Source organism: Pelodiscus sinensis, chromosome 17 (genome assembly GCF_052426305.1).
Source record: "Pelodiscus sinensis isolate ZL-2025 chromosome 17, ASM5242630v1, whole genome shotgun sequence".
Lineage (NCBI taxonomy): Eukaryota > Metazoa > Chordata > Testudines > Trionychidae > Pelodiscus > Pelodiscus sinensis.
In genome coordinates, this window is record NC_143068.1 from 10,685,045 (window position 1) to 10,696,163 (window position 11,119).

Genomic DNA, 11,119 nt, shown 5'->3' on the forward strand with positions numbered 1-11,119 from the left:
TCCGCTTCTTTTTTCTGAAGAGGCTTTTCTGACATTTGGCCCATCTACACTGGGCCAAAAGTCAGGAAAAATCCCTTTTTCGGAACATCCCTTCTTCCTCATAAAATGAGGTTTACAGAGATGCCAAAAAAGTGCGTCTGGATACCCTGGAAAAACTCTTCAGTCTAGGAATACCCAGGGTACAAACCACCTCAGTCCCCCTTTGTAAAATGGGGGTGATAATTTTCACCTTTTTGTACCTCAGTTTTCCCCAGCTGGAATATGGATACACTGATGCTTACCTATTGTACTGGGAGAGTGGAAAGTTACATTAATGTTTGCAACATTCTCGGAGCCTATGGGATGAAAATTGGTAAGGACAAGTTGTTGTTGTCTTTATAAAGGGAATATGATTTCATTACATTCCCTTTATAAGGACAATAACAACAGACTTCCATTCTGCTCAGACCCCATCCCATCTTCCAATAAATTTATACAACTTGATTGTGAAAATCCCCATCTCACATTCACTCAAGAGTGGGGCAAAGATGCATTTGAACTCTTAAATAACTACTTTATCAACAACATTATGAAAGCAAATTACAAGCAGAGTTCAGTGTTAAAAGTCTCTAGGAACTTTGTGCTTTCTGTAATTCAACACACAAATCCTTAGTCCCTTGCAAATATTTTTTTTAAAGTGCTCTACACCTCTATCTGTGACCAAGCATCCACTCTGGGGTGCAGAAGTGTTGGTGTATCTGTCTCAGCAAAAACAAAGAGCCTGGTGGCACCTTAGGGTACATCTACACTGCATGGCTATTTCGGGATACCGGAGTGTATCCCAAAATAGCTACCCTGCATCTACACAAGCCACCCGTTATTTCAAAATATGTTTCAGAATAATGGGCACACTATTTCACCATCCCAGTAAACCTCGTTGCACGAGAGATAAGGGATGGCTCGAAATAGCACATTACTTCAACATTTGGCACTGAGTAGATGCACCAAATTTCAGAACAAGCTATTTCAATATGGTTTTGAAATAAAATACGCAATTTTCACTACGCAAATTGCATATCTTATTTCAAGTTTGGGAGGCTGTGTACACACACCCCAAGACTAGCAATTTTATTAGGGGACAAGCTGCAACTCACTTCCTCAGATGCACCCGATGAAGTGAACTGTGCAACTCAGGAAAGCTTTATATCATAATAAAATGGATAGTGTTTTGTTGTTGTTTTTTTTTTATGGAAGGATATAAAAATACTACACACACACACAAACACACACACACACCACTCCTTGAGACGCTGCTACAGGCATGGAACATAAGATAAATATTTTTCCATTAGGCGTGTTGTTTGTTTAACCCTTTCAAGCAGCGTCTCTCAAGTGGCAGGCATCTCCTCACCACAACACCATTATCTCTCTTTCCAGCTGATGGGGCTCAGTCTTCGCACATCCCCTGGCCAGTCTGTGCGCTCCTCCATCTCCCGGTGTTTCCTTCCCAGCAAGCCTTTGGTCTTGGTTTCCTCTCCACGGGTCCCTGCAGGAATTAGCCTCTCGTGTAGGTTGTATTAGGTACCTGAGACCGACACCCTGTGACAAAGACAAAGAATTCACTTTCACAGGTGGCAAGGTAACTATTTCTCTGGGACTTTACCCGGCTGGGGAAATGTTAGCTCTCATTTAAAAAAACCTGGTATTTGATCACTCATCGGGGGCTGGGGATGAGATCTCGATTTGATTCTTTAAAGCGGTTTAAACTCTTTCCTGTACCCCCAAAATGGGCAATAAGCTCATGAATGCTCCTTATCTTGTTGGGTATCAAAAACTGAGGGCACGGCAGTGTTACCGAGTTTAGCAAAACTTGGCTAACGAATTTTGGAAATTAAGCCATTATTCCGGTTTGTTTCCGTTCCGCTTCATGTAGACAGGAAAGGAGAGGAAAGCGAATCGAGGACGAGGGGCAGGAACGCCTGGGAAAGGTTTGAAACACGTACGGTCCTTTCAAGGAGGCTGCTAAGTCTTGTGAGTGAGGCGAGACAACATGCTCTCTGGGTCTAGAGAATATTTGGCTTGAATGTGTGTGTAGGTGGCATTAGGGAGCCAAGAGCGAGCAATTCGAGCGATGGATAAAGCGGGAGCAAATAGTCTTGGGGATTTGGGCGTGAGTTTCCAACTCGCAACACGTGTTCAGTGGCTCAGTTCTCATTAGACCGGCGTACGCGGTTCTACCCGGGTCTTTCTGTGTAAAGTGGTTTGGGATTCGGATTCGGAGCGCCCGTGGGGTTAATCTCGCTCCGCGTTGAAAGGATTTTTAGTTGCCTGGGGGGGGGGGGCAATGGCGAGAAGGGAAATGAAAGGCTGCCGAGTGGTCTGGCGTGTCACCTGTTTTACTCTTAACGTCATTCCAAGCCCGTCTCTGAGATGCAAAAAGGATGGGAGCTGTCTGAGTGGACTTGGTGTAGTTGGGGCCACTGGCCTAATTAAAGGCCAGTCTCTTGCATTTGCCCTTCTTTCAGGCGTGCCCCCTCCGGATTTACTCCCCAGCCAGACTGGGAGACAAGATCGGAAATTTTCCTGCCTTAAAATCTAACAAGCACCAGAGTCTCTTTCCCGCTGCGCTCTCCTTTCTGTAAAAGGCTCCCAGGTCTGACTTTCCCTTTCCCCTTAATTGGCAGGAATGTCCCCTGGCACCCCCCTTCCCCCAGTCCCCACTTCCCAGGGACCTGCTCCTGTAAAATGCCTCCCCGTCTAGGTTCCCAGAATATCCTACACATCAAAGGCGATGTGAGGGCTGGGGGGGAGATTAGGACAAGCGGGGCTGGGGGCGCCGCTCAGTCTGTCCCAGAGCCATGAAAAAGCCTCACCTGGACAGTCCAGCTCCTAAATCTCTCTCGCCTCTTCCCCGACAGGCGCTGGGTTTGCCTGCGAGCAGCTGGGACTGACACTTCGCGGGGCGGCGGGGAGGGGGGCTAGTACCACAGCTGGCAATAACCCCCACGCGGGACTGGGAGCTCTTTGGCGAGCAGGGCTGCATGGGACCGCCTCCCCCTCTCGCGGCTACCCCTAGCAAGGGAGCTGTCGCTTCAGGCCGCGATCCCTGCTCTCATTAGCCCGGCGAGGGATCGGCGCGGATCCCTGCAACACATTGCTGGACGGGGAGGGAGGGCTGAGCCGCGCTGGCTGGGGAGCCCCAACCGGTATTTCCTGGCGTTTAGACGCCGGTGTATGGTCAAAAAGTGCAACTCTCCGTTTTTGTTTCGGTCGCTGCACCGGCCTGCCCCACACCTGCCCCTCTCCTTCGAGCAGCAGCATTTCCGCGGGAGGTGGGGGGAGGCTGCCGGCTGGCTGGGCACGTCGCTTTGACCCCAGTTGCGAGGGAGAGTGTTGGAGGGGCCCGTGAGCCGCTTGTAATCCCCCCTCACCTCCCCCCAGACTACACCAGTGAGCTCCAAACTTCACACCCTGCGGTTCCTAGGCTCTGCTCTGCTAAATGGACCGGGGAGGCCAAGCCCTGCCTCAGCGGGGGCATTTCCCTCCTTCTCCCTATCGCCCACAGGGGCTGCAAAGTGCAAGCCACAGGCCCGATCCTGAACCCGATCCTGCCGGGACCAGCCCTGCCCTTGATCCGAACTCACTCCGGAGCTGGCTCTCCATCCAGTCCCCAGGCATTGACAGATGGAAACCGATGCAACAACCGCAGCGGTGTTGGGGAACCCAAAGCGGGTCTCAGCCACTGTCCGGCTCACAAGAGGATTTGGCCAAGATCTAGGCCTCTGGCGGCCCAGGCGATATGCACCTTGGCACGGGGGAGGGGTTGTCACGGGGGTCTCATCCCCAGCCCAAAAACTGGTTCATTCACTGGTCTCGGGAAGCGGATGAGAGTCAATCGCTTGAGTTGGGCTCCAGCCCTGCCTTTCCATGCAGCCCTGGGCTGAACGGGCCAGCTCAAGAGCAGGTGAGAAAGCCCAGTGCTGGGCACCCTTCCTTCCTGTGCAGGTTCTCAACCCTGCAGGTCAACAACCGCTGGTGGCAGCAGTGGCGTCACCGGGAGCTCCAGGGGCAGCTGGCCTCGCATAGACTCGCCTGGGAGTTTCGGAAGCAGCGCGGGCTTAGCCCGGGAGTGCGGTTCAATGAGTGGCTCCCAGCTGCTGCCTTTCCAGGAGGGGGTTTGAGTCTGAGTGTTGAGCTCAGAGGAGGCTCCCCTGCGTGTCTCCCAAAGTCACCTGGATGCAAGGGGGGGGGGAAAGAGATTTTCCTCTCCTGGAAAAGCGCCCTGCCCCTTTTCCCTCTGGCTATTTCGTTTTCTTCCTAAGTTTACGCGTCTATTGCCACGGCTGTGTGACTGCGCGTTGGCTCCAGCGCCTTGCTGCAGCCCTGTCCGACGCTGAGGGGGTACATCAGGCTCTCTGAGGCTGGTAGGGCGGGAATGGGGCAGGACTCTAGACCCCCTCGGGCCTGACCCTCTGTGCACGCTGCCGTATTGGAGAGACGGGTCCCCCAGGTTCCACGGGGAGCTCTGCGGCTGGGCTCTCTCCCGCGCGCTCTTGTCTCTCGCTCACACACGCAGCTCTCCCGTGGGCACACGAGCGTGACACATCCGTGAACTCGGCGTGAGCGGTGCCAAGCCCCAGCCCATGATTGCTGGGAGGAAAGGGTCGGTGCACCGAGAGCCATAAACCAGCGCTCCGGTCTCTCCCATCAGGTGCCTGTCTCCAAGACACGCGGCTGCGGTGACAAGAGATCCAGGTGAAGGGATCTGGCCTCGGCGGCAGTGTGTGTGCTCACCCCTAAGCGCTGTTCTCTTTCCAGACTTGCGCTCCCCCCTCCCCCGGCCTCCCTAACCCCGAAATTCTGGGCCGATGGCTCTGAGTTTGCCTCGCTTTGAAACGTTTACACTCGACCTGGATTCCAGCTCAGCAAACCTGATTGGAAAACAAGGCGGGCGCTCGAAAAGGTGCTCGATTTCAGCCCTGCCAACCCTTCCTAGCCGGAGTCACCCTTATTCACCCCGATTGTCACACTGGGGCTACAGGACTGCGAGAGCTTTAAGAGAAGCGGACCCTACGGGACTGGGGCTGGTCCCGTCCTGTGCTCTGTTGCCAGCAGGCTGCGCCCAGCTTCCAGCAGGAACGTGTCTGGTAAACCCGGTTCACCCGGAGCAAGGACACGGGCCGCTGCAGCTTTTTGTGCAACACCCGAAAGCCTCAACCCCTGGGGACAGACGGGGAGTCCGCACCACTTCTGCAGAGTGTACTTGGGCTATGGAGTGGGGGCTGAATCCTCCCGCGGCAGCCCCCCAGTAACTCCGGGCAGATCCTTGCCCGACTGTCTCTCAAATCTGTCCTATCCCACCCATCGCGGACCGGCTCCCAGGATCTTTATTTGGTCTAGATGGGCTCCCCCCGCGCACCCCAGAGCTCTTTTAGTTGGAGGGGGGAGGATGTTTGGTTTTTGTTTGTTGAAGTTGGAGCAGGTTGAAAAGTTGCCGTTTTCAGCCATCGGAAACATTTGCAAAGACCCGTTTCTAAAAGCAAAAGGACGCTCTCAATGTAAAATCACGGCTGGTTTTTAAAGTGCGACGGGGACAGCCCTATCCCCAAAATAGACTCGCTATAAACACATATAACACGTACATATAAATACATGTCGACCACGTGAATATCGCTATTATTTAAAAACGTAGGCAAACTTGAATCACATACTAACTATATAGGAGTACAGTATAGATATATGCCTCGCATGCATAATACGCACACAGACATACACAAGGAGCGCTAACACACTCTATACACACTTCTAGACAGCTATATACATAATAAGCCCACACAGACGCAAACAATACGCGCACATACACATAGTTCTAACTGTATATACATAGTTACATGCATACAGAATTCGGGCACATATAGACACCAACTTACATAATACTAACACTGTATACGTGTACACAGAGCTGTATCCATCCATAATACAAACACATAGGATAGATAACTAATCTAAATGGTAAACAAATATATACACATCTACATGCCCACTTTTATTATGAATATACTGTATGTGTGTCGTGTATATATAACGTGTATATGCTCACACATGTGCATATTCCGTATACATATATGCAGTTATGTGTACACACATAATGCACCTTTGACAAATGACACCCACACCTTTTAAACGATTGGAAGTATGAGCCTTTAGGAAAGGCCAATATAAATAATTTTGAGTTTGCCAAACAATTATTTTCCATAGACATATTTTCTGTCTAGAAAGACATCGAGGGAGAACTTTTGAAACGTGGGTTATGTCCGCAGCTTTTTATAATTATTTGGGGTTTAAAGTGACCAGTTGTAAGCTTCAGAGGAGCAGACAAGTTAGTCTGTAACTGGAAAAAATTACAAAACAACAAAAAGTCTTGCAGCAGCTTAAAGACTAACAAAACATGTAAAATTGGGTTGTGCCCACGAAAGCTCATGATACCATCCACAGTTGTAAGGATATTGTGTGACACTTGGCATCAACACCTTCTGCTGCCCCGTGAAGGCTATCCGTGCATTTACAATACAATGAATATGTGCCCCCAGAGCCTTTAAACACACACAATCAATAGATCGCCTTTGTTAATGGAAATAGAACCTCTTTCTGCAACAGAAGCAAGGATACTTAAAGCCATCTACAAACCTAATCTAATTAAAAGTACAACGAGACATAAGATTAATATTTATAATGTATGTGTCTCTACATACATCATATACATATATATAAATACCTCCACGTGTGTGAGTATATGTGTGTTTTTATATGTGTGTGCTTTATGTAAGATTTCCTTTAGCCTAAATATTATATATATTGACAACTCTTTATAAGTGGATAGGTGTGCCTGTAGGCGTATTGATAATTATTTTACACTCATACTTACCCTAAAATAAATCTTTCAGAACGATTTTTAAATTCAAATAATTAATACTTTAATTTAAAATATTTTGAAATATTTTCAGTTACCTCCAGATACCACCGGTTTCCCCAGTTTTCCCGTAAAGGTTCATGGAAAGCTATTTTCAAAGGGGTTTTATTAATTGCCATGCATATGAGAAACACAGACTACAGATTCGAATCTTCTAGTTGTTGTTTTTTCTTGAATTACTTTTCTGAGTACAGAGAGTATCTTGTAAGTGGTAAATTTCAGAATCTTACGTGAAGCAGCTAGAATGTAACAAGTAAATGGACCCGCTTTGTTTAGCCAGTTGCATCGCAATGTTCCGTAGTAAATAGCCCGTGTTCTTATACAGCATAATTTTGAATGGGATATTTTCTATGCCTCCAGCATTTCTTTTTTGTTACTGTAAAATATCCAAGCTAAAAGTACATGATAAACAAAACTGGAGAGATAAAGTCCAGCTCTTACTGCGTTCTAATTAGTCTATTTGTGTCTCTTTTCTAGTTATTAATGCCAGCATATTTTTAAATAAGCCGCTTAATACTTAATTTGTACTATAGGGTGTTAGCAATAAATGCCAATGCAGGAAATGAAAAGCTTAGAATATGGGGCCCGATCCTGCACTCAGTGCATTAGATCCGAAGGGGCTCCCCGGTTTGATGTATACAACCTGCAAGATCGGGCCCTTCGTTTTCTAGGAAGCAGTAAACAATGGGATGTAAAGGGGGATAAGGAATGAGACCCCCGTCCTCGATTTTTTTTCCGTGTGAGCAAAAAGGGGGAGATACTCAAATAGATACTCGGATATTATGTTGGCAGGATTCGCTAGCTAGTATGAGCTCTGGATTTTGGATTGCCGCGTTGAGTTGATGGCTAATTCCTTGCCCGCAACAGGGAAAGAATGTCACAGGTATTTCAGACACCCTTTGGCTCCAGAGATTAGCTTTGCTAACTCGCTCAGGTAACCCCAAGAACTAGTCCAGCGAGTCACAGAAAAAAGAGACTTTGTTTATTGGATCTGTTTAACCGATCTCTGTCCGGCAAACGGCTTAAAAGGTTGCATGTAAAATCACATTTTTTCCCTCCCACCTTTTCGCTTAGTCCATGCGATTCGAATCGACTCTTCATTATTTCTTTTCAGAACAAAATCCAAGCTCTAGATTTGAGCTGTTTAAGTATTCACCGTAATCATGTACATGCTTAGCAACTATGTTAATTAAAATAGTTGCTAAGCATGTACAAGCTGAGGTGGGTGTATGTTTATGAATGAACTCTGTTCCTTTAGAGAGAAAATCTAGAATCCATTATAACCGTGTGTATTAAAGGGTGGCAGTAAATCCAACTTGACTGTGCACTCAAGATAAACTCTTTTCTGATTTTGTTTTGGTTTTTTCCTCCCTTACAATAATAGTACCTGCTCTTTTAACCTCTTTCAAGCGGTGACACCTTTAACAACAACTCCCTAATGTTCAAGAACTGAGTATGGTCATGTTATAATTCTGGCTTTCCAAATGATTTCATACCACTACTGCTGCTGCTGCTAATACTACCAGTATTATTATTAATAATAATAATAATAATTATATTTATTTTATTTAACAATAATACCAAGGGCTTTTTACTTAGAACTGAATTCTGTCTTTGATTATTCCTGGTATTTCAGTAAGGAGTCTACTAAACAGTTTCTTTGGTAGTTTATTGAAATTGTCAAGTTTTAGAAGTAAAATCCAGGAGTAGCCCAGTGTGTTATAGGAATCTGGGTTCTGACAGCTTTGCCCCAGAGAAGCTGCGAATAAAAATATTGCCACCTGTTCGCCTGGACCGTGGGATACGATTTAGTTCAATTGACGGTTTGAGTGATTTTGTAAACTGATGGTAGGGTTCCCCCCTTTTTTCACTGTGTTGTTGTTATTAAAATAAAGCAGGGAAGTTGCTGCGAAGCCAGAACTCACTTCACAGCTTCCTTTATTTCAGTCACTGCTCGCTCAGAAGGAAAGTTTTCAGATTGTTTTCCCGCTTCAGAGTCGATCATATACAAAGTGACTTAAAAAAAAAAGTGGTTGGACTTGGGGAGAGGGAGGAAAATCATCTCTCCTCTGCCACTTTCAAATCAGGCGCATTTGATCGTTATTTCTGCAGGAAACGGCGACTTCAAACTAGACGCGCGCAGTTTCAAAGTCCTTTCCACGCCGGCTGTAGAAACCCACCCATGTTTTTACACGTTAGCGAAACAGCTCCGACATTTTCAGGTCTGAAGGGGGAGCGGGGGTGGAGACGGGAGATGCGGGGGTTGTGTTTGGATTCAGCGCCAGATCGAACAGACACATTGCCCTGTGAACGCGTGTAGAGCAACCTAGGTACAGCCGGCGCTGCAGAGAACCCGGTTCTGGTTTTCTGAAACTCGCTGGTTCTTAATCATTGTATTAATAAATCTTCATCCCACGGGTGCCAGGCAATCAGCGGCTTCAGACACCCCCGCAGAGGGCAGCACCATCCCTGCCCACTAAAGCGACCCTCCGGGAGGAAGGCAGTACCCACCAACCATGCCCCTTGTGCAGCCCTGTGCGTTAAAGGGGCGATTCACGCTCCCGCTTTCCCCTCCCCTGGAAAGTTTGTCGCGGGAGGCTGGTTTTTGGGAGACACCCAATCCTTAGAGAACTCCCCGGCCTACCTAGCCCGGCCGTCACGTGACCCGGGCCCTACAATTGCCCTGCTGTAAAGCGAAGGGAAACCACTTTACCTCCGAGATGAGCCGAGAAAGCAGCCTGTGACAGCCGGGAGGGGAGCGGGGGCCGAGCCCTGCAGAGCGATACCCCTCCCTTCCCAGGGGCAGGCGGCGCGGGGATTAAAGTCACCGATTCGGCCTGGGGAGGGGGCTGGAGGTTTTTTTTTTCCTGGAATCCCCGCCCCTCCCCTCCGAGGATTTGGATTCAAGTGGCTTCTTAAATCCCACCCAGCCCCGCACGGTTGTGCTCCTTCCCCGCCGCAATGTAAGTACTTCTCCGCGGATTTATCGGCCCGCGGTCCTTATCTCGGAGATAATGCCCGGGAGCAAGGCGCAGCTATCGATACTGCCCCGTGATTTACGTGCTCTCTGATCTGAAAAGGCAGCTCGTTTTCCGACGGGCTTTTTAGAGAGGGTCCAGATTCGGATTATTTTGCTCCTGATCAAAGGAGCGGTCCAATACTGGCTCCTTCCCTCCCCAGGCCGGGGGAATGAGCAACGCTTCGAATCCTTCGCTTTGCTGTCTCCTTCCAAAAGATCTGCTGAATGCCCTGTTTTCTGTTGCTCCTGCGAGTAGCAGTGGAGTTCGTTATCTCTGCACCCGGGCATATTTACAGGCCAGCCGCGATTGCTGAGTTGTGTGTGTTTTTAAAGCCACCTAATTTCCTGACTTCTTAAAATCCCAGAGGAAACAGTAGAGTTGTGGTGCGACTTTTTACAGTGGCTGTTGCATAGAGTGTGTGTGGTGCCTCTTCTTGGCAGAGTTAAACACAACGGGCTTATTTATATGGCAGAAACGTGTTTTTTAAGTGTCGATTTTATGTGTCGCGTTTGTGCTTCTTTGGAATGATTGAACACGTATCTTAAAAAAAAAAAACAAGAATCCGTTTCAGGGGAAAAAATAGTAAATGCTTCAAACAGCTTCGAGCTTTTTATTTGTCCAGATCGATGTTGTAAAGAAAAAACAAAGCACATCAGAACTCTGTGACATGCACACGGAGGAGAGAATATTTGTGAAAAAATCCGTTTTAAAAAAAAATCTCTTGGTAACAAAAGTTGAGGGTATTGGTTTAAAACATAAAAGGAGCCCGTTTAACACAATTTTATTTCTTCTAGCCTAAATGTAACGTTGAGACTTGCGTTTCCATAGCAAAGCAAAATAAAATACGTTCAGCTGTAAAGCAAATATTTAAATACTATATAGATTTCAATATATATGCTAAACATAAAAATTCATGTAGCTTATATAATTATATTGTATACATTTATGTACATGTTATGATCGTGGGTGTTGTATAAGTATATTGATGTTCCATCATACAACATATATCTATTCTGCAATGTATGAATACACAACACAGTGCGTTTTCTCTGTATAGTGAATTGTTATGGCAAAATTGAACAACTAAAAGCCGAATCAGTACTGAAATAAACATCTGCATCTCGCAGTAATCCAGCTCCTTCATTCCCAC